Genomic DNA, 24,696 nt, shown 5'->3' on the forward strand with positions numbered 1-24,696 from the left:
ATTACAAAGTTAGTACCAAGCATCCACAAAAACTTCACACTTTGAGATATATAAATTTCAACTGATTTATCACTGATTAATGTGATAGGTCATATTACACTTAGCTCTAAAAACAGATGACAATGGGAAATTTAGAATTATTCATCCAAAAATGTGATTATAAAACCATATATACTTCCACATTTAAATTTGAGTGCCATAGTCTCATCCTTAACTAAATGTTTAGAGAGGCCCTTGAACAATAAGTGATAAATAAATATTCACGTGTCAGAACTACACTTTTCCAGACTAACAACATTTAAATAGTCAAGCAGAGAAATTATAATGAACATAAATTTTTCACATTGGAGGTTAATTCCTATCATCTAATTCCACTGTTGAAGCTCTTATGGCTAACCAACATGCCACTTTATTCTAATTTCCATTATATTTGTTTTCCAAATTTGTTAATCTAGTTTATTAGAATGCAAATTGCATAACTTATTAGATTTTTGTATGTTCTCAGTCCTATTTCAGATAAGCCCTGTTAGTCTCCATTTTAACCTAATCCAGTTCCCCTATTATGGTTTATTTCATAATATACTTTTGGACCTTCACATCTATTATGGAAAAAAAAAAAGTCCTCTATATCCTCAAGATTTTACCTCAACAGTTCTACATATTCACTTTTATTAAAACCTAATATAAGGGAGGAATCAAAAATATCCCATTTAGTGTCTAGACTAGGTGAACATATATTTTTTAATTGATTAAAATAATTAAAAGTGAATGTGAACTGGGCCTGTACAGATCTCTTTTTGAATTAAAGCCATTGTGTGAAAAACTGGGTCGTAAGAAATTTGTATAAAATGAAAAGGTTATTTAAAAAGTGACGTAAATGTGAAACAAAGGGAAAACTAAGCTGTGGCAAAGATGGGAGATTGGTTCTACAGGAATCTCAGAATGGAAGACCCAAGTGAAGAGTCATAAGCAAAAGTCATTTCTTTCCCTAAATTCTCCTTCTGAAGTCTGTCAACCATAAACATTATAATATAATCTACTGTTTGTACCTAAATATTTCCAGTAAATTGAATTTTACTTCAAAAAGACCTATGTGTTCATTAGAAATAGATATAAATGTTAGTTAGAGAGTACAGCTCTGGATTAGGAATTTTCCTAACTAGAAATTCAGAGCAATTGTGATTTGATTTAGAATTTTTCATATGAAATAAATCCCCTACTGCCAAAAGGAGCCAACTGGTCCTCAGGGACCTCTTTATCCTTTCCCATGCTTAAAACAAGCTGCTTATTGGCATTACACTGATTTTACCATAAAATCACTACATCCTTCACAACCTAATCAATTCTTCAATTGATACTTTCTTCTTTTTTCCATTCTTCATGACCTACCACCTCAAGGAAGCATTGTCATACTCCTCGGCCCCCAGTGCTTTCTGTAGATTACCTGATACTGTCCCTCAATAAAATTTGCTCCTTCAAAATCCATATAATACTATACAACCTTCTCTTAATGACTAACTTCCACAATTTACAAGAAACTATTCCTGCTTTCTCAATAATTTAGCATTGTGTTCAGCATCTTCACTCTGTCTCCTCTCCTCATTCTTGTAGATGTCAATATTTATGCTAAAAAGCCCTCTAATACTTTACATAATTCAACTTGCTCAATTCTGCTGAATTGACTGTAGACTTAGAATTGACTTAGATTTCTTCTAATTGACTTTAGGTGCCTATCTATAAAATTCTGCCTTATCATCTAAGAGAAATGCAGGGTCATTAATTTCAACATTTTACTACTGAATCGCCATCTTCAAGCTTTCAACTTTTTTTACTCTCTTACTTACAGCCTATACTCTTTGCTTTTGTCATGACCTCTGGTTCCTTAATTTTTCTCTCTTAGTTTATCCAATCCTCTCTAGCTTCACTTGCCACTCACTTGTATTGATATACAATCTTAGCATACAAGCTAAACCTGATGGAAAGTCACCAATAGACCTAAATCTATCAGGTAGGTAGGGGGATGTCTACCCCAAGCACAGGAAGACTTCTCACATCAGAATGGGTAAAAGAGAACAATTTGTTCCAATGGTCATGAAGGTGACTACAGTAGGTGCTGTGACATGCTTAGAGCTTGGTTAGACATAGGAGAAACACTGCATTCTAGGCCATCATCAGTCATCTTGACTTTTATCTTGCTACTGGACTTCAACGATTCTGGAAGATAAGAGTGAAGTGGACAACTGTTCGCAACTCTGCCTCATTTAAAACCAATTCATGCAGGAGTTAAAACATCACCCAGTGATGTCATTGTTCCTCTTTGAAAATTAAGGATAATGAACAACAATCTTCTATATACACATTATGAAGGTCCTCCTGAAATGTCCATTTTAAGAGCCCAGACCAGTCATGTCTACTACTTTATCACTCGCTGGCTTCCAGTCCTAATTCTCCAGATTTCTTTCTCAACCAATTAATTTACTTTAGCCTTTACATCCTATCACTTACCATGTGCCTGATACATAATAATTGCTCAATAAAAACTTGATAACTAAGAGCATATCTTAGTTCTCATACTAATTACATATATTATAATGAGATAACACTTGTATAGCAATTTAAATTTACAAAGCATCTTATAAATATTATCTCATTTAAGCCTCACAACAATGCCATGAGGTTAGACCTACAAGTATCATTACTCCTGCAATTTATACATGGCTCAGGGAGGTTAGGTGACTTGCTTATAGTTACAAATTGTCAAGTACTGAAATCAGTGAATTTATAAGTGATATTTATCATAAAGACATGCTTTAGGTAATATAAAAATGCTAATTTGTTTTTTATATCTGATCAGCTTAGAAAAAAAAATTAACACCTTTGGGCAAATATTTCAAGGAGATCAGTGATAGAAAAGAATAAGAAATGCTACATATAGCAATATATTTATAGCTTCTTTGTGGGAACAAAAAAAGTCCTCATCAGTTGAGGCATGATTGACCAAATGTGATCTATAAATTTAACAAAATATTATTGTACCATAAAAAACCCTCAATATGAGGAATTCAGAAAAAAATTAGAAATAGACCTCTGAATCAAACAGAGTGAAGAAAGGAAAAATGTAATGTTTGAACTAATTTTCTGGAGGTCTTCCAGAAGGGCCTTGGTCTCAACAGGATAGACACCACGAGAATGGTCAAGAATAGAGTCAAGATTCTTTATTCTGGCCCAGTCTTGATCTTAGTGCAAGAGGCATGAGAGCCACCATGAGGCTGGTCAAAGATAGAATCTCTATCTTCCAGTCCTTGTTAGCTCTTACATATCTTTTTGTAATTACATCATTACAGCATACTGATTATGTGTGAACTTAGAGAACCATTACATCACCATCCTAAGTACTAAGTATATATATATACTAGAGAACCATTATCTCATCAATTCCACTGAGTTAACACCTTGTTTTAAGTATAGCTCTCCACAGTTCAGGATCTCTACAGAAAAACAAGAAAATATTATACATCAGTTGTGTCAAATTCAAACAGAAATGGTGACCATTAAATTATATATAAATATCCCTATGGGAGACATATTGTCTTAGAAAACCACATATGTGTGTGTATTTGTTGTTATTAATACATCAACACATTAAAATCAGATATAAACTTCATTTTAATTTGGTTCCTGAAGCACTCAGAAGTATCGTAGCTTGCTTGCTAGGTGTTTAACACTGATATACACAATGACTACAATAATATTGATTATAACAAAACTAAAAATAATTAAATTGTCATAATATGATGGACAATCTCAGTTGTAGAGCACTGGTAAGAAAACAAAACTTCTTTAAAAGTTCTACAGAGGTGGAATTCTGCAATGTCTTCTGATTTTGCTTAAATGTTTCCCTTTGTTTCAAGGATACATTCAATACTTGTGTCTGTTTTGGGGTGGAATGTGATGCCATTCAAGGAACAAGATGTAATATAAAAACAAATAGCCACAATAAAACTTATATTTAAAAAAAAAAAAAGACTTAATTGATACATGTGACCAAATAATGACATGATCAAATAATTGTATATATTAGTATCATGTATACTGTATATAATACAGTAATCAATTGTATCCTTTTTTGTTGGTTAGTATCTCATTTCAGGGATATGCAGGGATATGCACAATGTTTCCTCTACTTTTCCAAAGTAATGATTCTTTTCTAACTTAAAGTTTTACAGTGTTGATAGGGTACCCTCAAAGGGATATAAAAAGTGCTTGTTCATTGAACTGATTTTTTTTTTTTTAATATTGGTCCAAAAACTACAATTTTGCCTTTTTTGAGGAGTTCTTGTGGAAAACCTGCAACTTAGATTCTCAAAGAGTTGAATAAAACAACTAGAGTTTAAGCAACTTTTCTTGTTCAAGAAGTTGAAACCAGGTCTTCCTTCCAAGAACAAACCTCTAATCATTAAGTCAAGCTGATAATAATTAATAGCTAGGATTCATATAGCGCTTTAAGATTTACCAAGCACTTTTCATATGATATCACGTTTGAAGTACACACTATAATCATCTCCATTTTATAGATGAAGAAATTTAGGCTGATAGATATTAATTGATTTGGTTGTGGTCACATAGTATCTAAGGCAACAGCATTTGACTTCAGGTTTTTCTGGCTTTTTTAAGTCCAACATACAATCGCACAAAATTCTTTTCTAAACATATATTGCATATTCTCCACTTTGTGGAATGTTTGTAGGGGGGTAAAGGTATTTTTCACACCTTAAAGTATTATGGAAATTATTGGTTATTATAATTGTAACCCTCTCCCAAAGCCCCATTGGCATGGAACTCTCCTTTCAATGGCAGAGATAAATGCCTTTTCCTACAAAGGCAGAACTGGAGCTTTCTTCAGTTATCTTCAGGGACTCTACAAGTTTCATTCCCCTGTTTTGTGTGGCCTAAAGGGAGACAGAATAAACATCTCTATATTTCTCCACCTTTCTCCAAAGGAGACTAATTCCTGCTGAGAAGGGAAGCAGGAAGTTGGGGCTGGAGGTCATCATGCTAGAATTGTATCTATCTGCTCCCTTAAATATTATTAATCTAAGCAATATGACTGGGTTCAATCTAACTTCTGATATCTTTGTCATAGTGGGGACAAGGGGAAGAAAAAGGTTCCCAAGATTTTTATCTAAGATAATCTTTTTCTCACCAAATACCAGGTATATAATGAACCAACTTATGGAGAATTACAAAGAAATTCATTCATCAAAATCATAGCAAAACCAAAATCAGAAAAAGTATACAAAGAAGAATATATACCAGACAAAACAAAGTGAAAGGGTTTTCCCATTGGGTTCAAGATAACTCTCTGAAGTTTCTAATGTCATAAGCAGGGAACAAAGACATGATGGAAACTGTTTGCTCTCTTCATGTCTTCCCAGAATCTTTTCCTTCAGCAAGCTGAAATGAAATGGATCTTTTCCTTTGACCTGTCTTGAAGCTGAAAACCAGCAATTTTGACCTTCTTTATTGAAGCAGAAAGCCAGAATCATTCAAAATATCTCAAAGCTTTCAAAGTCAAACAAGAAGACTCAAAAGTTTGATGAGTTCCAAGAGACTGTTCAAAGGGGACTCATGAAGGCTGGTTTCCTCTTGTCTGTCACCAAATCTGCCCTCACATGGGGCAAAGAATTGCCAATGAAGAGAGAGACCCATATCAATGAGCTTTGGGAGAGGAGTTACATAATTATTATTAGGATGGCGATGATAATGTTGATGACAGTATTTCTTTGCAAGTTTATAGTTCCATGCTTTTGTTTTAACCAAAAAATTATATAGCCTAAACTATTTAACTGATCACAAAGCCATTTCCATGTTATCTACCATGAAGCAAATCCCTTTGGACCTAGAATTTTCTTGAGATTCTGTATTGAAGGATTTAATCCACTCAATCTTAGAATCACTGACATGGGTCCATGCTAGGCTGCCTGGAGAAACAGTTAACATAAACTCAAAAAGCCCTCTATATTCTAGCAGCATGTTATGTTTCATATTCTACATGACCATTCATCCTTATCATCAATTCCCCCATGGCTTTATGCCCTGATTTCCACTTGTTACATATTCCTTTATTTGTGTCATCTTCCACTGTTAGAAGGTAAAGAGCTTGAGGTCAAAGACTGGCTAGTTTTTGTCTCTGAATCACTAGTAGCTGACATATATATAGTAAGCATTAAGTCGATGTTTTTAATTCATGTATTACCTAAGCAGACTTAGCTTTAAAGGACTTTTGTCTGCCTCCAAAAATCAAATCTACTTTGTCAGAAGACAAAGATTTACCACCACTACTAATAATTAATGTTTAGAGAGCACGTTAAGGTTTGCAAATATTATCTCATTTTATCTTCATGACATCACTAAGAAATAAGTGCTGTTATTTTTTCCGTTTTAAAAATAAAGAAATTGAAGCTTCAATAGGTCAAGGGACATGCCCAGGGTCACACAAGTAGTAAATGTCTAAGATAATATCTGAATTTAGGTCTTTCTGACCCCAGGTCCAGCACTCTCTGCATGGTATCACTTCTTCCTATTATTAAGTATATTCAAAAGAATGGGAAACTGAGAGCAGATTTTTTTTTTAAAGACAACCCCCCCCCAAAAAAAAACAACAACAACAACAAAAAAAAAACAACCAGCATATGTTTTCTAACAACAACTTTAAGCTTGAGTTTACTCTCCCTGGGAGAGAGTATACTCCCAGTTTGTGCAAATATTTTTCTTCAGTCATTTTTATACCTTCTCAATAAATGTTACTTTATAAACATTATTTAATATGGTTCAGTGAATAGAGCACTGGCCCTGAAGCCAAGAGTTCCTGAGTTCAAACCCAATTTCAGCCCCTTAATAGCTATGTGACTTAGATATTAAGTAAGTGTTAACACTTATTGCTGCCAATAAACAAGTAAAGTTAATTAGTACTAACTAGTTGATAGCTTTTGTCATGAGGAGTACTGAATAAGAGTATATGAGTGATAGAAATAGAAAAATAGTACCACATATTACTCAATGATAGAACTGATCTAACTTGTCAATGTGAGACTTAGGAACAACGCAGAGGAGGTACCACACATTGGGGTTTCATCTGAATCCTTTGGATTTGGGGGATTCATTAGAAAGATTCTCCACCTGAGACTCTCATTATTGAATACCCCAATTTTTAGTATTGTCTATTAAGAAAATTAACATTTTTCTCCTTATTTTCTATTCCAGTTATGTATTTCCTTATACAATAGACCAGTTTCTGTGACAAATTTCAATTGTTTGAATGTTTTTTTTTATAAATCTGCTGTTTTTCTGTACCTATTCACTCAAATTCACTTAAAATTAAGCCAAAATCACACTGTGATATGTCATAAATGTTCTTTCTCCCATTTTTTCCCTTTAAGCAGACTTAGAAAACATTTATTAAACACTTTCTATGTGCCAGACTTTGTGCTGTGGATAAAAAACAAGAAGGGTGGGGTGGGGTGGGGTGGGAATTGTTCCCTTCCAACAAGTTGTTCATATTCTAATGCAGGAGACAATAGGCAGATAACTATGTACATACCGGAAAGAGAAACATGGACTGATGCATTATATATGTATATATTCGTGAATATGTACACACATACATACATAAGCATTGTAAATGTAATCTCAGAAGGTTACCAGTGAGAGCTGAGAGCTTCTTGAAGGTAAGATTTTTAATTGAGATAGAGGTGAGAAGGCAGAATATTATAGATATGGGGTATAGATAATGGAAAACCATGGAGTTGGAAGATAGCATATCATATATGAGAAACAATAAGTAACCAAGATAGTTAAACCAAAGCATCATCAGTCAGTAAGCATTTAGTCAGTAAGTCCTATCTATACGCCAAGAACTGTTCTAAGTGCTAGGGATACAAATGAAAGAAAAAAGACTCTTAAGGAATTAACAATCTAATTGGAGGAAGCAAGCAAACAAATATGTATCCTATATTCTATATACAGGATAAATTGAAAACAGAAATGCAGAGATCTAGAATTAAGAGGAATTGGGAAAGTCTTCCTAATGAAGGTAGGATTTTTACTGGGACTTGAAGAAAGGGAAGCCAAAAGGTAGAGATGAGGAAAAAGAAAATTACAGGCATGGGTTAGGAGGTAAGGGACACAGTCTAAAAATTCCCAAAGCTGAGATTTGGAGCATCTTGTTCATGGAACAGCAAGGAAGTCGTTGATGGCAATAGTGTCATGTCAGAAAATATATAATGAAACTTATGTGGCAATGGGGGGTCCTGGAAAACTTTGCTCTTTGGCAAGGACACATTATCTGGTTGGGCCATTGGATTGAAGAGTATGGGAAAGTAGAAGATGTAAGAAGACTTGGAAAAGTAGGAAAGGGACAGTTTGTAAAATATTTTCAATGACAGAGCATTTTATATTTAACCCTAGAGGAAACAGGAAGCTATCAGAGTATTGCAAAATTATAAAGAACAAATTTGTTGCTAAAAAGAAGATATGAGAAGATACTTCCCCCAATTCTTTTGCAGACGTCAGAGTTCATCTCCATAAAACACTGCATAGAATATCAGATTATTTTCAATATGTTGATAAGTTTTGCTAATTTTTTTTTTCTTTCTACACCCCTCTTCTTTTTTGAACTCTTCTTTGTTAAAATGGATAAGTATCTGAGAAGAAGGTTGGGGAACTATACAGAGGAAAATCAAGGCAATGCAAAACTATACACACACACAATCAATATAAATCTATTTTTAAATGGATAGAGTAAATGATTTGAGGTCCCTTTAAGTTCTAGTTGATACAATCCTATGATTTTATATTTCCTAGATTACAGGATCATGACCACATCTTCCTCTGCCTTTCCAACTTCATACTTTTATTCATCCTTTTCTCTATACACCAGGTACCTGTGAATATTATGAGAAACAAATGATGTAATCAGATATGTTAGGATGGTCACTATGAAGTGACACATAGTAGAAGTAACATTTCTTTTTATGAAATCTGGGCTAATTTCTCTTTAAAAAAGCAAGGAGGTTGTCCTTGGAATTTTACCAGTTCTGGGGGGTTGGTGTTTGAACCACTGGGGTGATTTCCTGGCCACCTAAGCTAGAAAAAGACCATGTGAGGAATCAGGTTTTTTCAGGCTTTCCAGAATCCCCCATTGCCACGTGAGCCAATATATCTTTCTGACAAGGAGCAATTATTAGCAACATCTTCCTGAACCAGGGACTGTGTATCTTTTAAATCTTTGATTATTAAATACATTTCTTTCTACTGACATTTACATGGCCACTAATGTTTCACTATGTTCCAAGTCTGGGCTTGAATTACTGGACTGGCCTGAGTCAATCCTAGCCCAGAACAGGCCAAACCACCAGAAAACCAAATGAAAGTAAATGTGACTAATCTACAATCTGTGACAACTACCAGGGGATCCTCAGAGAAACAACAGGGAAAAATATTGCAGCAAAACTCTCTACAATCTGAAGTTGTAGTAACCGAGCTCTAAGTATTTCTAGAGAGCTCCAGATATCTTTTTTTTTTTTTTTTTTTTTTTTTTTTTTTTTTGGAGGTGAGAGAAGAATAGGGGTAGGGAAGGTAAAGCAATTAGGGTTAAATGTTAAGTGTTAAGTGTCTGAATTAAAATTTGAACTCAGGCCCTCCTGACTCGATTCACGGTGCCATTTAACTGCCCCTCCAGATTATTATCTAGTTTTAAAAGTTTCGAATAAGGACCCAATATTGTAAGCATCCTTTGCCAAAAACACAGTGTCTGAAAGGCTGACAATGAGGTATAATGGAAAAAGCATTAAACTTGTCATCAGAAAACCAAGATTTAATTTCTTTTCCTACCACTTATGAGTTTTGTAGGGTTTTCTTTTTTCCTAAACCTCCATTTTCCTCATCTTTAAAACATGGATGATGTTTACATACTATGTGTACATGTACATCAAACAATCAATAAAATACTTATTAAGCACCTACTAGGTGCCAAGGATTGTGCTAAATGCTGGGGATACCAAAAAAAATAAATAAATAAATAAAAAAGGAAGCCCCTATTATCAAAAAGACAACATACAAACAAATATATACAAAACAAGCTTCTACACATTTTGTATACCTATTTTATATAATTATAAATCCAGAGTCACATAAAAATTGTTTAGGAGAAAAGAAACTGTAAGTAGAAAATGTTTAAGAAGTCCTGTTCTGAGGTGAGATTCTTAATCTGGGGCCCACAAAACCTGGAAGGCTCAATGGACAGATTTGGGGGGCGGGGCAGGGCTGGTAACTTGTAAGAGGGGGAAATTTTTCGACTTTATTTTCACCAACTTCTAACTGAAATTTAGCATTTACTTCAATTGTTTTAAAAGATCGTTTTGAGGATTCCATAGATTTCACTACACAGATTATCTGAGAATATCCATGACACATATAAACAAGGTTCAGAATCTCATTCTAAGAGTTGAACTGTTCACAGAAATCCTTATATGTCTTACTCTTTTAGGTACTTGTCCAAGACTTTCTCAAATTTTATATTATATATACACACACATATAAATGTACTTATGTGGATATGTGTGTATACACATATATACATACAATACACATAATATAGAACCCATGTTTTCATAAAGTATTTGGTGTGAGTGTGTGTGTGTGTGTGTGTTGAAAATCTTAAGTAGAGAGGTGCATATATTTTCAAACCCTGTCCTGTGCCTAGAGATTTTCTCAGAAATTTTAAGAAATGTCCTTTCTCAATTCTCTCTCCTTCCATTGTGCTGTTTTTTTCTTTTCTTCCAGTTAAGGCTGTGATTTATAAAGTTAATAATGGTCTGGGGAGTTGTTCAACTGATTCCCAGTTGGAGCAATTATTTCATTGTAACTTTTAACAACCCAGAGAAATGTTTCTAAAATAACTGTTTAATTAACCCCAGCAGAAATAACAATGGAGAAGAAGGTAGAACAAAAACTGAAGTAATACAGACTGGTGATTTCTTTATAGTAGGAAACTGACATTTTCCTTTCCTCTCCAAGCGTAGATAGTCCAACTACTCAGGAATAGTCAGTCAAGAAATGTACTCTTGGGCTTGACATTATTCTATGGAGTAAAGTAAGAATCAGGAATGAGGTGAAACAGTCTGCACCAACAATTCTAACCATAACCTTCCAAATGGGAAGTCAGAATGTTCAGCTGCATTGGGTCTAATCCAATCCCAAAAAATATTGTTCAAGACACTGTGCTAGGCATTGATTCCTGTCTTGAAAGAGTTTATAATTCTACTGGGGGAGATACACTCAATAAACAGATAAGTAAATACATAATTACAAAATATGGGAGAGAGCACCATAACTAGGAGGAATTAGAAAATGTTTCCTATGGGAAGTGGTACATGAGTTATCCTTTGAAAGAAGCTAAGACTTCTGATAGTTACAGTCAAGAGGGCCTACATTTCAGGCATGAGGGACAATTAGGATAAAGAAAGGCAAGAGGAAGGAAATAGCATGCCATATTTGGGCACAAGTTGGCCAGTTTGGCTAGAATGTAATAGAGTGAGATAGGATAAGCTGAAATCAGCCTGGAAAGGTTATGAAAGAAGTAGATGTAATTATAAAAATTATTCTGAAGACAAAATGCCATATTATTGTAGATAAGAGCTATACCATCATGAACTGATGCTAAGTGAAATGAGCAGAACCAGGAGATCTTTTATACATGGCAACAAGAACATTGTATGATGATCAATTCTGATAGACATGACTCTTTCCAACAATGAGATGATTGAAGCCAGTTGCAATAATCTTGTGATTAAAAAAAGGCATCTACATCCAGAGAGAGTACTGTGGGAACTGAGTGGGGATCACAACATAGTATTTTCACTCTTTTTATTGTTGTTTGTTTGCATTTTGTTTTCTTTTTCATTTTTTTCCCTTTGATCTGATTTTTCTTGTGCAGCAAGATAATTGTATAACTGTATGCATATATTGGATTTAACGTATATTTTAACATGTTTTACATATATTGAATTATTTGCCATCTAGGGGAGGGGATGGGGAGGAAGGAGGGAAAAATTTGGAACACAAGGTTTTGCAAGGGTCAATGTTGAAAAATTACCCAGATATATGTTTTGAAAACAAAAAGCTTTAATAAAAAAAAAAAAAGATAAAGAGGTATACCAGTTTATCCCTATTCAATCTCTCTGTTTCCTTGGCATTTTCTTTGGTTTCTTCTAACCCTTGTCAACCTTCCTTTTCTTTTTTTGATCCCACTTGTCCTTTTTCCTTTCTGGGGCATCAGTTGGAAATTATGGAAAAACACTGAACTTAGCTTTAGAAAATATAGGTTCAAATGCTATCTTTGTTTCTTTTCTTAGGCATATCTCTAAACTCCTTCTAGACCTAAATTTCTTAATCTATAAAATTTAGGGAGAGGTTTAATTAAATGCCCTCTAAGATTTCATCTTAGAAACCTTAAAATTCTATCATCCTCATTTTAGCACTTTGCTAATCACCAGATTTAATAGCAGGTAAAATTCTAAAGGAAGGATATTTGTTTTTCTTCCAATTGTTCTAATTCATTTTTTTCCCCTTCTTTTCAAACTTTTAAATTCTACTAGTACCTAGTTCCCTCATGTTGCTTCAGCCTTCCTTTCACAGGGGAAAGATTGGTTACAAGAAAGTATAGATGATTTATGCTATCCTTATTCATGATTGACATTCCTTTTAAAAGAGGAAGCCTACAAAGCAATTACTCAACTCAAGGGAATTGATCTCCTTTGGTTGAGATTAAGTGACAGGGTCAGGGGAACTGTTTTTTCCCCTAAGGGGAAGTCTTATTGGAACTTCTAAAAAAACAAACTGCCTAGCTGGGTGTGGTGGCAACAGCTGTAATCCATGATTTTAAGGCAGTTAAACTCATTAGTTCTGAGCTACAGTAGAGCTAAAACCTATTAGGTGTTTCCCAAAGTCCAACACCAATATGGTGAGCCACCCAAAGTAGGGTGAGCCAACACACGTTGCAAACAGAGTAGGTCAAGGCTTCTATGTAAGTGGTGGCTGTACTACCAACCTGAGTTGAAGACAAATATGGCAGCCTGAATAGTTTGAGAATGAGGGTGGAATGGGAATGTTGCAGTTCTGGATTTGATATCAGAAGGCTCCAAGTAGTGGCTTGCCTCAGGCTCATACAACTAGGAGGTAGTAGAGATTTGAATCAATTACCTCAAATATCAAATGGTAATAATATTATCTATAGAATCTACTACATAATATTATGAAATGTAATTTCGGGAGTTGGTTCCCTCATCCAGTTGATGTAATCACAGAAAGTAAGCAATAGGTAACAAAGGTAATAAAGTCCTATTGTGGGTTTTTTAATACAAAAAAAAGTTCTCTGTTTGATTAGAACATGTGAAGAAAGTTTTTTCTGATTGAATTGTAAGGGAAATTTAACATTGATACAAGATTGGCTATATTGTTCAGAGTTTTTAAAAATGCTTTGCTAGCCTTGGAGACAATAGAAAGTGATCTCTTTTTTTTTCACTTAATAGAATTTTATTTTTTCTAATTGTATATAAAGATTCATATTTGTTAGATTTTGTTTCAATTTTTTTCTCCCTTCCCCCTTTCCAAGAAAGCAAGCAATCTGATATAGGTTATATATGTACAATCATTTTAAACATATTCCCATATTAGTCAGGTTGTAAAAGAAAAAATCAAGACAAATCACAATAAAGAAAAAAAATGAAACTAGTATGCTTCATTGTTTATTCAGCCTCCATAATTCTTTCTCTAGATGTGGATGGCATTTTCCATTCCATGTCTATTTTGAATTGTCTTGGATCACTTTATTGCTGAGAAGAGTTAAGCCTGTCATAGTTGATCATTACACAATCTTGCTATCACTGTATATAATGTTCTTCTTGTTCTGCTCACTTCACTCAGCATCAGTTCATATAAGTCTTTCCAGGATTTTCTGAAATCAGCCTGCTTATCTATTTTTATAGAATAACAGTATTCCATTACAGTCAAATATTACATCTTATTCAGTTATGCCCCAAATGATGAGCATGCACTCAATTTCCAAATCCTTGCCATTGCAAAAAGAACTGCTACAAACATTTTTGTACATGAGAGTTCTTTTCCTTCTTTTATGATCTCTTTGGCATATAGAATCAGTAGTGGCACTGCTGGATTAAAAGAGATGCAGAGTTTTATAACCCTTTCGGCATAGTTCCAAATCAGAAAGCAATTTTTTTTAATCGTCTTTTTTTTTTTTTAACATCATCATAATTTCTCCCAGTATACTTCTCTTGTCCCGTCCCAGAGAGCCATCTCATATAACAAATGGTATTGTTTTTGTAAATTGTAAAGACAAAAAGAAAAAATGAGGGGAAAAAATCAACATAATTGATCAATATATCAAAAAAAGTCTGAAATATATAAAACTTATTGTACGTATTTGTACAAAATATGTATAAAATTTGTGGGTCTCCCAGCTTTGCAAAGGGATGGGATAAGAAAGCATCTTCTCTTTTCTTTCAAGACATATTTGAGGGAGCTGGTTCCCTCATCCAGTTGATGTAATCACAGAAAATAAGCAATAATAACAGAGATAATAATGTGCTAATGGATTTTTTAAAAAATACAAAAAAGTTGTATTGTTTTTATAATTTTGCAACAATCACTTTTGGGATTTTTGGTAGTATTCTTTCAATTTACATTGTTGTAACTATGTATATTGTTTCCTTGGTGTTATTTCACTCTGCAACAATTCATATTGATCTTTCCATGTTTTTTCTGTATTTATCTCATTCATCATTTCTTAAAGTACAAAAACATTCCATACACATTTGTTTAGTCATTCCCCAGTTAATGGTCATCTACTTTGTTTCCAATTCTCTGATTATAACATGCAAAAAAAAGGTTATAAATATTTTGATGTATGTGGGAACTTCCTTCTTATCAACAGCCCAGGAAGGAGCATTTTGAAGGCCCCTGGGTCTCTATAAGAATCCAAAGAGATAAGGAGATCATTTGCCTTATAAGCTTGGTCCTTGTCCCAATACCTCACTTCCTGACCATCTCCAAACTGTTCCTTGAACCCTCTGCCTTACCTCTTCTCCAACCTCTTCCTCCCTCTCCCCTCACTTCTAACTTTAGTTCTTATATATGTGCTATTTTTTTTTTCTATTACCAAGTAAACTACTTGAAAGCAGGGTTTGACTGGTTTGCTTGAATATCCCCAAGGTTCAGTAAGTATAGTGCTTGGCACAGACCAGGCACTTAATAAATGCTTTTTTTTTTTCATTCATCCATCCACTCTTTTTCTTTTCTCTGGCCTATTTCATATATATCTTGCAGCACAAATACTTAATACAGACTTGACAACAAACAGCTTCAAGGAGTGAGACCCCTGGCAACAAAGAAGAGAGAAAAGGGTAGATTCATGGGATAATTATCTCTAGCATTTGGAAACTGAACATCAGAGAGGGATCAGATCCAGAGAATCTAGTTGAGCATGTTACCTACCAAAGATGCTGTTAACCTGGAGAGGGCAGCTTCTACAATTCTAGAAGAGAAAAGCCTTTGGGGCCCTCAGCCTTAGAGGTTAAAATGGATTAACCATACATTCCCTACATGTTTCATCTCTACCAATGTACTCTGTGCCCATTCTTCCCACAGATGCTATGTGTTTTGTGAGAGAATAACCTCCACATTTGGGGGGGCAATGCTTTGTTTGCATTTGCTTTAAAATTGTGTCTTCTTATTGTTTAGTTGAAGGGATGTCTTTAGCTCTTCATGACCCCGTTTGGAATTTTTTTTGGCAAAGATAATAGGCTGGCTTACCATTTCCTTCTCCAGTTCATTTTAGAGATGAGGAAACTGAGGCAGAGTTAAGTGACTTGCCCAGGGTCATACAACTAATAAGTGTCCAAGGCCAGTTTTGAGCTGAGGAAGATGAATCTTCTTGACTTCAGGTCCAGTGCTCTAACCAAATGTATCTATTGGCTTTCTATCAGAGGTAAGCTCATTGATGAAGGTATATAAACTATAGTTTGAGGAGTCTAAATTTATGGACTCTCCTGAGCCTGGAGATGGTACCAGCTCTCTGGTGGATCCAACCTGAAAAAATGTGGGACTTAAAAGAGTATCAGACTGGCATCAGAAGGCCTGGATGCCAATTTCATCTGAGACACTTAGTAGCTACACAAATCTGAATTAACCCCCTGGTAACTTAATCTCTCTAAATCTCTCTGAGTCTCACTGTCTTCATCTATAAAAATGGGATAGAAATAACCTTTATCTTCCAGGCTTTGGTGAAAATCAAACAAAAGAAAACAGTGCTCTGTAAATTTTAAAGCATTATGTCAATATTAATTATTATAGTAAGATTAATCTTCCTTATTGTTAAATAATGAAACTGACAGACATCCAAAGTAGTGCAGCCAGGTAAGGAAAAGAAAAGATAGCTGTGCTTTAACTTCCTCCTTAAATGGAAGTTTTGGAGGTTATGACTCCACTTTGTAATCTGAGGGGAATAAAGAGTAGTGATGAAGTATAAGAAGCAAGGCTGATTGGATCTTATAAAATAATGAGGAGCTTCCTATAGCAGAATAGGGAAGTCAGAGATGTCCCAAAATAGTTCAGCCACGTGACAAATGAGAATAGAATTTGAGAATTTGCTTTCCTGAAATCTCTCTCCCTCTGTCTCTGTCTCTTTTTCCTTCTCCTTTTCTATACAAACATTTATATTTATATATACCTATGTGTGTGTATATACATATATACACATAAATGAGGTTTTATTTTTGTTCTGCAGAAAATGAGCAGTGGAAACAACAAACTATAAATCCATATAAAATTAATTTTTAAAAAAGGAATAAAGATTTTTAAAAAGCAAGAAACCCTGTTTCTTTCAAAGACACATAAGGTCTAGTTTCTCATAATAAATGCCACTTTTAAAAAATTTTCAAACTTTCCACTCACAGTAAGAAGTACAGAAAAACTGATTTTTGACTGAAAGTAAATAAACTCTTATAATGCTTGATTGGGAACAGCTTTACTATCTGAAACTACTTGTGACTAAGTACAATTTGATCTTATTTGTTGTTCTTAATTCTGAATTTGACTTTTTGTGAATAAGAGAGATTTTCATAAGCATAGTAGAAATGAAGATTTTACATGAAGCTGAAATCTGTATTATGAACAGATTGCTTTTCTATTTAAGTAGATAAGAAATTCTAGATACGTTAAAGCTATCTTGCTCATCTATGTCTCCTATTGACATTCTATGCATTTTGAAAATGTTTTGATGATTCGCTTCTTTTACTTTTTCAAAATTGGGATAGACTATTAATTATTAATAATGAATATGTCCTTAAAGTTATTTATCTTCCTGATAGATGAGTGCAGTGTTTTATCTTCAGTCTTTGAGACTTATGTTTTGTCATTGTATTAGAGTTCTAAAGTCTTTCAAAATTTTCTCCTCTATAATGCTGTTTTCCTATAAATGCTGTCCTATAAATTGTTCTTGTAGTTGTTCATTTCACTCTGCATTAGTTTGCAGAGGTAGCTTGCTCTGAAACGGTGCCTTTTTAAAACTCAGAAATCACTTTTATTCACATTTTCTGACAAGCTATTCCATTATACCATCTCACTCCAAAACTACTGAGATGTACAAGAAAAGCACAAAGATAATAGTCTCTGGGAAGGGCTCACGAGGAGAACTGATGGCTAGATGTTCTCTGATCATTTTGTCTTTGAAATATGAAGTAGACTCAGCTCTAAAGGGATATCTCAACTCATCAGCTAGTCTTGTTCAGGTACCCTTTCTAGCTGGATGACTCAGTCTCTTAATAGATGCCACAAATGGACTCATTTGGGTCCTTAAAGGTAAAGTCGAAGAATTATGGTGGCTATCAATAAGAAAATGTCTTCTGTGGGAAATGTACTCCATATAAACTCCAAAACTAGCTCTCTCTCTAAATTAGCTTTTCTAGGTACTTGGGACAATTTACTTTTTGTCTCAGTTTTCATTTATGATTTCTTTTAATATAGCTCTGAAAAAACAGGCTTTAAAAATGCTCGTTGTGCTTCAGATGTAACCATTTGACTAGCCTTTAAACCCAAACCACTCTGACTTTCTTAGAATGAACAACAACAGCTCCCAATTGAGGCATCTCCTGTCATTATTTAGGTTTTGATGGCTTAGAATGGGTTTAAATATCAATGGTTTTCTAAGTGTCTTTCCCTACTAAACTGATAATTTTGTGATGGCAAATTTTGTTTCATTTCTTACCCAATTGTCACAAAATGGGTGTTGCCTCAAACTGAGACCTGGGAAAGACCTAATATAGAAAGGACAAGGTAACCCATTGCATCTTGGGCCATGGCCAGTGATCTTGACTTCTATCTTGCTGCTGGACTTCCATGACACTAGCAGAGATCACCCTTTAGTCCCCTTCACAGAAGGAAGGACAAACAACAACAACAGCTTTTCTGGGAGTCTAATATGGGGTAGGGAGGGAAGAAAAAGAAAGGAAACTTTATGTGGTATGTTCATTTCTTGCAGTCTTCAAGCAGAGGCTAGATGATTACTCCCTACTACTTCTGGGGTCATCTCCGATCATCCAGAGATATATTTGGCCACTGGATCCAGATGATTGTGGAGAAGAGTGACGCTGGTGACTGCATCACCCTCCCTTACCTAAATCCAGCTCAGTTGCATGTCCCGGCATCACTTCCTTGATGCCATGATCCTTTTCAAGAATGCAGGACAACCACAGATGACGCTCCCGAGGGATGTTACATAAGAATTCCTATCAGATGCCTCAGATGAGATGATCTCCGAGGTCCCTCTGACTTCTTATTTTCCGGGATCATTTGAGACACATTTGTTATACTTAACTTCTCTGACACCTAACAGGTCTAACTTCGATATCAGCAAATTTACTGTGTGTCCAGGGAATGCAAATTATGTGAAATAAAAAAGATAATTAAAAAAAAAAGTAAACCGGAGGGCCCTCCAACATTCTCAAGCCAAATGTTTGCTCCTCTTAAAACAGCACTGCAAAATCAGGACTTGGGCGAGCGGACACACCCGAGGAAAGGACTGATATGTAACGGGACAGGTAAGAGGTGTGCAGGGCGCACATCGAGGCGCCCTGCGTGCGTGCGCGGCCGCTCTCAGAACATACCGCGGGGACAGCTTGCACCTCGGATGCTCCAGAGCCAGTCCGGAAGTCACTTCTGCAGCTTTGTTTTACTGCCTCTCGGGAACTAGACGGCGTCTCGGCCCGCACTCACGCCTCCCCTGACCCTGCGCACACGCGCCCTTCCCCAGGACCGCCAGCCGTCCCGTTCCCGAGGACCTCGCGTCTTCGCGGGGGTGCCCGTTTCCCCAGCAGGGGGAGAGTGCTCCGCCCCCCGCTGGACCCCGGGGTGCCGCAGCACGCCGCCCCTCGCAGGCCGCGCTGCCCGCAACGGCCCCGGGAACTGTTGGGCTGCGGAAGCAGGCTGGTCCCAGGAGAAGGCAGATCTCTCCGCCCGCTCTCAACCCCACGTGACCCGCCCGTTCTCTGGGTCCCGCCGGAGGGAGGCGTGGGACGAGAGAGGAGAAAGACGGTCTCGCCTTACGTGCGTCAGCGGGATGACGTAGGACGTCCGGGCTGGCTGTCCGCCATCTTGCCCGTCTCTAGCTCTCTCGCTCTCCTTTACTGGAAGCGGCGGCCGCGCTGGGTCGGTTTGTCTGACGGCGGCCTCTGGTTTCCTGGCTCAGTGGCCCACCACCCACTTCCCTCCCTCCCCCCTTAACCCTTCCCCAGACCCTTTCCCTTCCCGGACCGGAGCCGGGCGGAGACTCCTTTGCGGGCGCGGGCGCGACATTTAGACCGACACACACGCACACACACCCCGCGTTCCCCACCCACCGCACCGGCCGGTAAGGAGCTTGCGCCGCGGCGGGGGCGGCTGGGCCCGAGCGGGCGGCGGGGGAGGGGGCTTGGACGGAGGCGGGGGTTCGCTCTGGGTCGGGACGGGTGGCTCCCTCGACGAGGAGGGGGGGGCGCGGCGTGAGTTTCATGACTGCCTCGCCTCGCCCTCCCTACTCCTAGGCCGTGGTCGCGGCCTCCGCGGTCCGGCCGAGCGGGAAGCGGGAGCGCCCCCCCCCTCCCCATGTGGCCTGCGGGGTGAGTGGGGCCCGGACCCGGGCCCGCCTGGGCTAGATAGGCGGCAGCTCGTCCCCGTAGTGGACCGGAGCGTCTCTTCGACGGAGCGTGGGAGGGATGGGGTTAAGGACGTGACCCGGCCGGAGGGAGAGAAAGAAAAGCCCCTTCTCGCGGAACCGGGGCCGCACTTCCGCCGTGGTCATGCTGTCGGGCTCGGAGCTGGGCGTTGGTGTCCTTCCTCCCCTAGGCCTCTGCAGCCTCTCAGAGGGAGGGGGCCGCGCCCGCGGGCGCCCCTCGGGGAGAGGCGAGCGCCGAGCCCCGGAGCATCCGTGCCCCGGCTGCGCGGGCCCGAGCCGGAATCTGCTTACAAAGGGATGCGGTGCGGAGCCGGCGCCGGGCCGCCACACAATGGGAGTGCCCCACGAGCTGAAGCCGGTCCGCAGCCCCCGCTTTGCCGATTCCCGAAACCAGCCGGACGTCCAAGGAGGTTCGCCCTGCCTGGACTGCTCCCCTGGAGGGAGCCCCAGGAGCCGGGATCCCCGAGGAGACTGGGCCGCTCCCCTGGAGGGAGCATCGGGACCAAAGAGGAGGGTTCTCTTTCTACGGCCCCAGAAACGTCCCGGGGTGGGCATGTTTGTTTTTAAAGTTGACAGTTGATGACTTTCTCCAAAATGAAACGGAAAAGGGTGAACTCCAATTCCAGTACAAAAGTGGGTTTTGTTTTCTCGTCCATGATAATTAAGCAGCCGTTTTAGGGATGTGTGGCCACAGTTCTCTCTTGCTCAGTATGGAGCCCCGAAAAGAAACTTTAGATATCTCACATAGGAGTTTTGATGTAGTCGGTTTTTTGCTTATCCAATAATAGGTGTTGGCAAATCTTAGGCTAAATTTTTTGTGCCGGCCTAGGATTGAGATTGGTGATCAACTTTTAAGATTTGATGAGCTAATGGATCCAAAACTTTATGGTAATTGTATAATCTCTAGTAAATATAAACTATACCTTAATGGTCAATGACTTTTATTTAATTTGGCTTCAGATGTAGTTGTTCTGAGAAGAGAACTTGGAAAGTAAAGATTTTAAAACAAAAAAAGCTAAGTTTTTAGGAGGAAGGCTCTAAATATGAGTGTATTCACACTTAAAATAAATCTAGATCTAGATCTGACAAAGTTCCTTTCAGAGCTTTCTCTTGAAACAGTTAACTATTTCGAAAATTCTAATTTAATTTTAGCTGGAGTAAGTATTTAACAAGTCTTCAAAAACTGTTTCTTCAACTTATTTTTTTCCTGCTTCATTGAGCACTTAATAAACTATTTATTTCACAGTTCAAGCCCTCTCCCCTTCAAGAATATCCTTTCATGCTTATTTGCTGTAACAATATCCTACCTTTCAACTTTTTGATCCTCTAGAAAATACCTCTTTGTCTCTAAAGTAGCTTTTTGTATTGTCATTCTGTTGATCCTTTTCCCTTCTTTCACCAGTTTATAATTTTCTAGTCTAAAACTTTATTTCTCAAGATATACTCAAAAGTCAGATTATTTCTTTGGAGACACAGCAGCACCTCAGCATTGACTTGAAAGTGAGTCAGTTGGGTAACTGCAAATGATAACTTTGGTATTGTATTTGTGGAAGACGTATGTAACATAGTTGGAAAAGAATAATGTTCTTACTCTTAAGAATTTTAAAGTCATGCTTAACTGTCTTATGACTAATCTATTTCCAGTAAATGGATACTTGTCACAATTTGAAAAGAGTAACATAATGAAAGTTCATCCTAGTATACATTAACTATGTTACTTTGGAATCTGACACTTAATATGTTGGTTTTCTGAGTCATAATACTTTCCATTTCTGACTAGTGTTATTGGTACTGACAGTTCAGTCAGGTTAGCTTTGGGAAAGTATGGAGAGAGATAAATTCTTTATTTACTAATATAAATTGATATTTTTTTTAAACAGAAATAAATCCAAATTGATCTTCAGTTGCATTACATCTTTTATCCTATCCTTCTCATGTATACCCACTGAACCAGATAAGACCTATACTCTTTCAATGACCCTTTTAATTGGTCTGTGTTTCCTGTGTCTCTTCTCAAATGCTAATTAGTTAGAATTTTTTTTTGTTTTGTTTTGTTTTGTTATGGGCTTCTACCTTCTTGTACCTGCCTGCAAAATTCTTCTAAAGCTATGGTCAGTTCCTTGTTCAGAAAACCTCATTAAGAGGCCTTATATTATCTCTTAAGATTGTATAACAAACTCTTCATGCTTTTTTAAGTTAGGTTACCACCTATGTTATTTCCCTTCACATGCTGATATCCAGTCAAACTGGCCTTTGTGCTATTTTCACACATCACATTCCTTGCTTTGCACATATTTTCTCACTTCCTTGGAGAGCTGTGCTTGCTCACCTCTGTCTTGGTAGTTTCCTTAAAAAGCTAAGTAGCTTTCATGAGCCTCCCCCAACCACCTAAATTCTCTCATTAATCTTGTATATATGTACATTATGTATACATGTTCTCTTCATAGAATGTACTTTACCTTTTTTAATTTGTCTCTTCATTGCCTGACATGTGGGTATCTAATGAATGATAATTGGGTGAACATTATTTTTAAGTTACATTTTTTTTTTTGAGACTATTACCTTCAGTTTGCCCGGTTATAGCTTATATGCATGCAGTTGGTTTGTATGTTGTCTTTGTTCGTTAGAATGTGAGCTTCTTGAAAGCAGGCCTGTTTTTTTGCCATTCCTTGCATTTTCAGCACTTAGCATAATGCCTGACACATAGTAAGTGCTTAATACATGCTTGTTCACTATTTATATTCAGTATGAAGGCAGGTGGATTGACCCTGCTTGTATTATTGACATAGTGGTGATAAATAATATATTTCAACCATATTATGAAGTGCCTTCTACTGCAGAAGTGAAATATATCTATGATCTCATGCAGGTAAAACCCATTCCTTATTTACTCCTGGTGATTCTTGACTCTGAATCTTACATAAATTATAAATTGTCCATTCAACAAGCTAAAGGTTCTAGTTCTTTTAATGTTTATTGGGTCCTTGTATGGTTCTCATTCCTTTTACATGATTAGTCTTTACTCTTTTTTTTTTTTTTTTTACACATTCTTGATTCCTTTTATATCATTTCTGGTGTATAGGTTGTTATGACCTATTTACACCCATCTTGAGCCTTTCCATTGCTCTAAGGGTCCTTTCCAAATGTCATTTATTTTATATTTACTATGTGTTAAATTTTGTGATTTACTTTGTATCAAATTATGACTAATTTAGTTTTTACTTAGGTTAATAAAATACCTTGTGTACACTTGGTCTATGCCAGTGAATAATGATGCTGGTCAAGAAACTAATTTGGGTTTAAACATCTGGTACAGAGAATCCATATAATGATAGTATTACTACTTCTTGTACAAATTGAGTACATATGTAGGAAGAGGATTTATAAAATGGAGGTGAGTTGATCATATATTATAGGAAGTGAATTTCAAACTTGTTTTTGAAGTACTAGTGATATGGACTGATTTGAGGAAGTAGAAACATTCCAGATGAAGGGAGGGACAGTTTTTCCTAGAAATGAACAAAATTTATATAGTATTTAGCAAAAGATTAGCTTGATTAGTTGAGGTTTTTTTTCAAAGAATGTCAGAAAATTGTTAGTAACATTGCTTTGAAGACTGAATGCCAGAGAGGAATTTGTTAATTTAATAAACACTTTTAAATACCTATTTTATAAAAATAGTACTAAATTCTTTGGAGGCTGCAAAAACAAAATGTTACCCTGTTCCCTAAAAGTTTATGTTCTAGACTTGAAAACATTTAATGGTTACCTTGATTTCCAAGTCCAGCAATGATGATTGTTTATAGACAGTAATTAGTGCAAGGTTATTCTAGCAGTAAGATGAAGTGAAAAGGGGGAGATCTGTCAAGTCTGGTATAGAGGGAAAAGCTCTGGATTAGGAGTCAAAGGACTTAGGTTTGTATGGCTAAGCTATTACTTACCTATGAGGCCACAGACAGGTCACTTAAACCTCTGTAGGCCTTATTTCTCTCTCCTGTAAAAGATATTAGACTAGTCTGGAAGATTACTAAGTTTTCTTTTAGCTGTAAATCCCTGATGTTTGCATATGTTAACCAGAAGTTGACTCCTATTGAGTTGTTAAGATGGATAGAAAGGAAAAACTACTTAAGTTAGGCATTTGTAATTGTCTGAGGGAGAACTGAATATGGGAAAAGATCAGGGGGAATGCTTAGTATTGGATTTGAACTGCCTATTGGGATGGCACGTGGGCAAGTGTGGCAAGCAAGGAAATGATCAAAAACATTAAAAAAGACAATGACACGATGTAAGGTGAAGACGTTTTTAAAGGAGTATGACTGGCAGCATTAGATGCGGCAAAGATTAACAACGAGAAAAAAATTAGAAATGACCAAAAGGAAGATATGTCATTTTAAATAAAAGTCTATTTCCCC

The 24,696-nt window shown here is 36.9% G+C and overlaps 1 protein-coding gene across 7 annotated transcripts in view; it reads left to right on the forward strand.

Moving 5' to 3' along the window:
- The first annotated feature begins 19,728 nt into the window (after positions 1-19,728).
- The window catches only part of PRRC2C (proline rich coiled-coil 2C), an 84,323-nt gene continuing 79,355 nt past the window's right edge, over positions 19,729-24,696 (forward strand). For 5 of the 7 annotated variants that reach the window (XM_031936876.1, XM_031936877.1, XM_031936880.1 and 2 more), the window contains exon 1: positions 19,729-19,981. The gene's annotated coding sequence lies outside the window, so the exon portion shown is untranslated. The remainder of the gene's footprint in view (positions 19,982-24,696) is intronic. The other 2 variants (XM_031936881.1, XM_031936882.1) reach the window with 1 other exon arrangement.

The sequence above is a fragment of the Sarcophilus harrisii genome, chromosome 4, assembly GCF_902635505.1.
Source record: "Sarcophilus harrisii chromosome 4, mSarHar1.11, whole genome shotgun sequence".
In the NCBI taxonomy this organism is placed as follows: domain Eukaryota; kingdom Metazoa; phylum Chordata; class Mammalia; order Dasyuromorphia; family Dasyuridae; genus Sarcophilus; species Sarcophilus harrisii.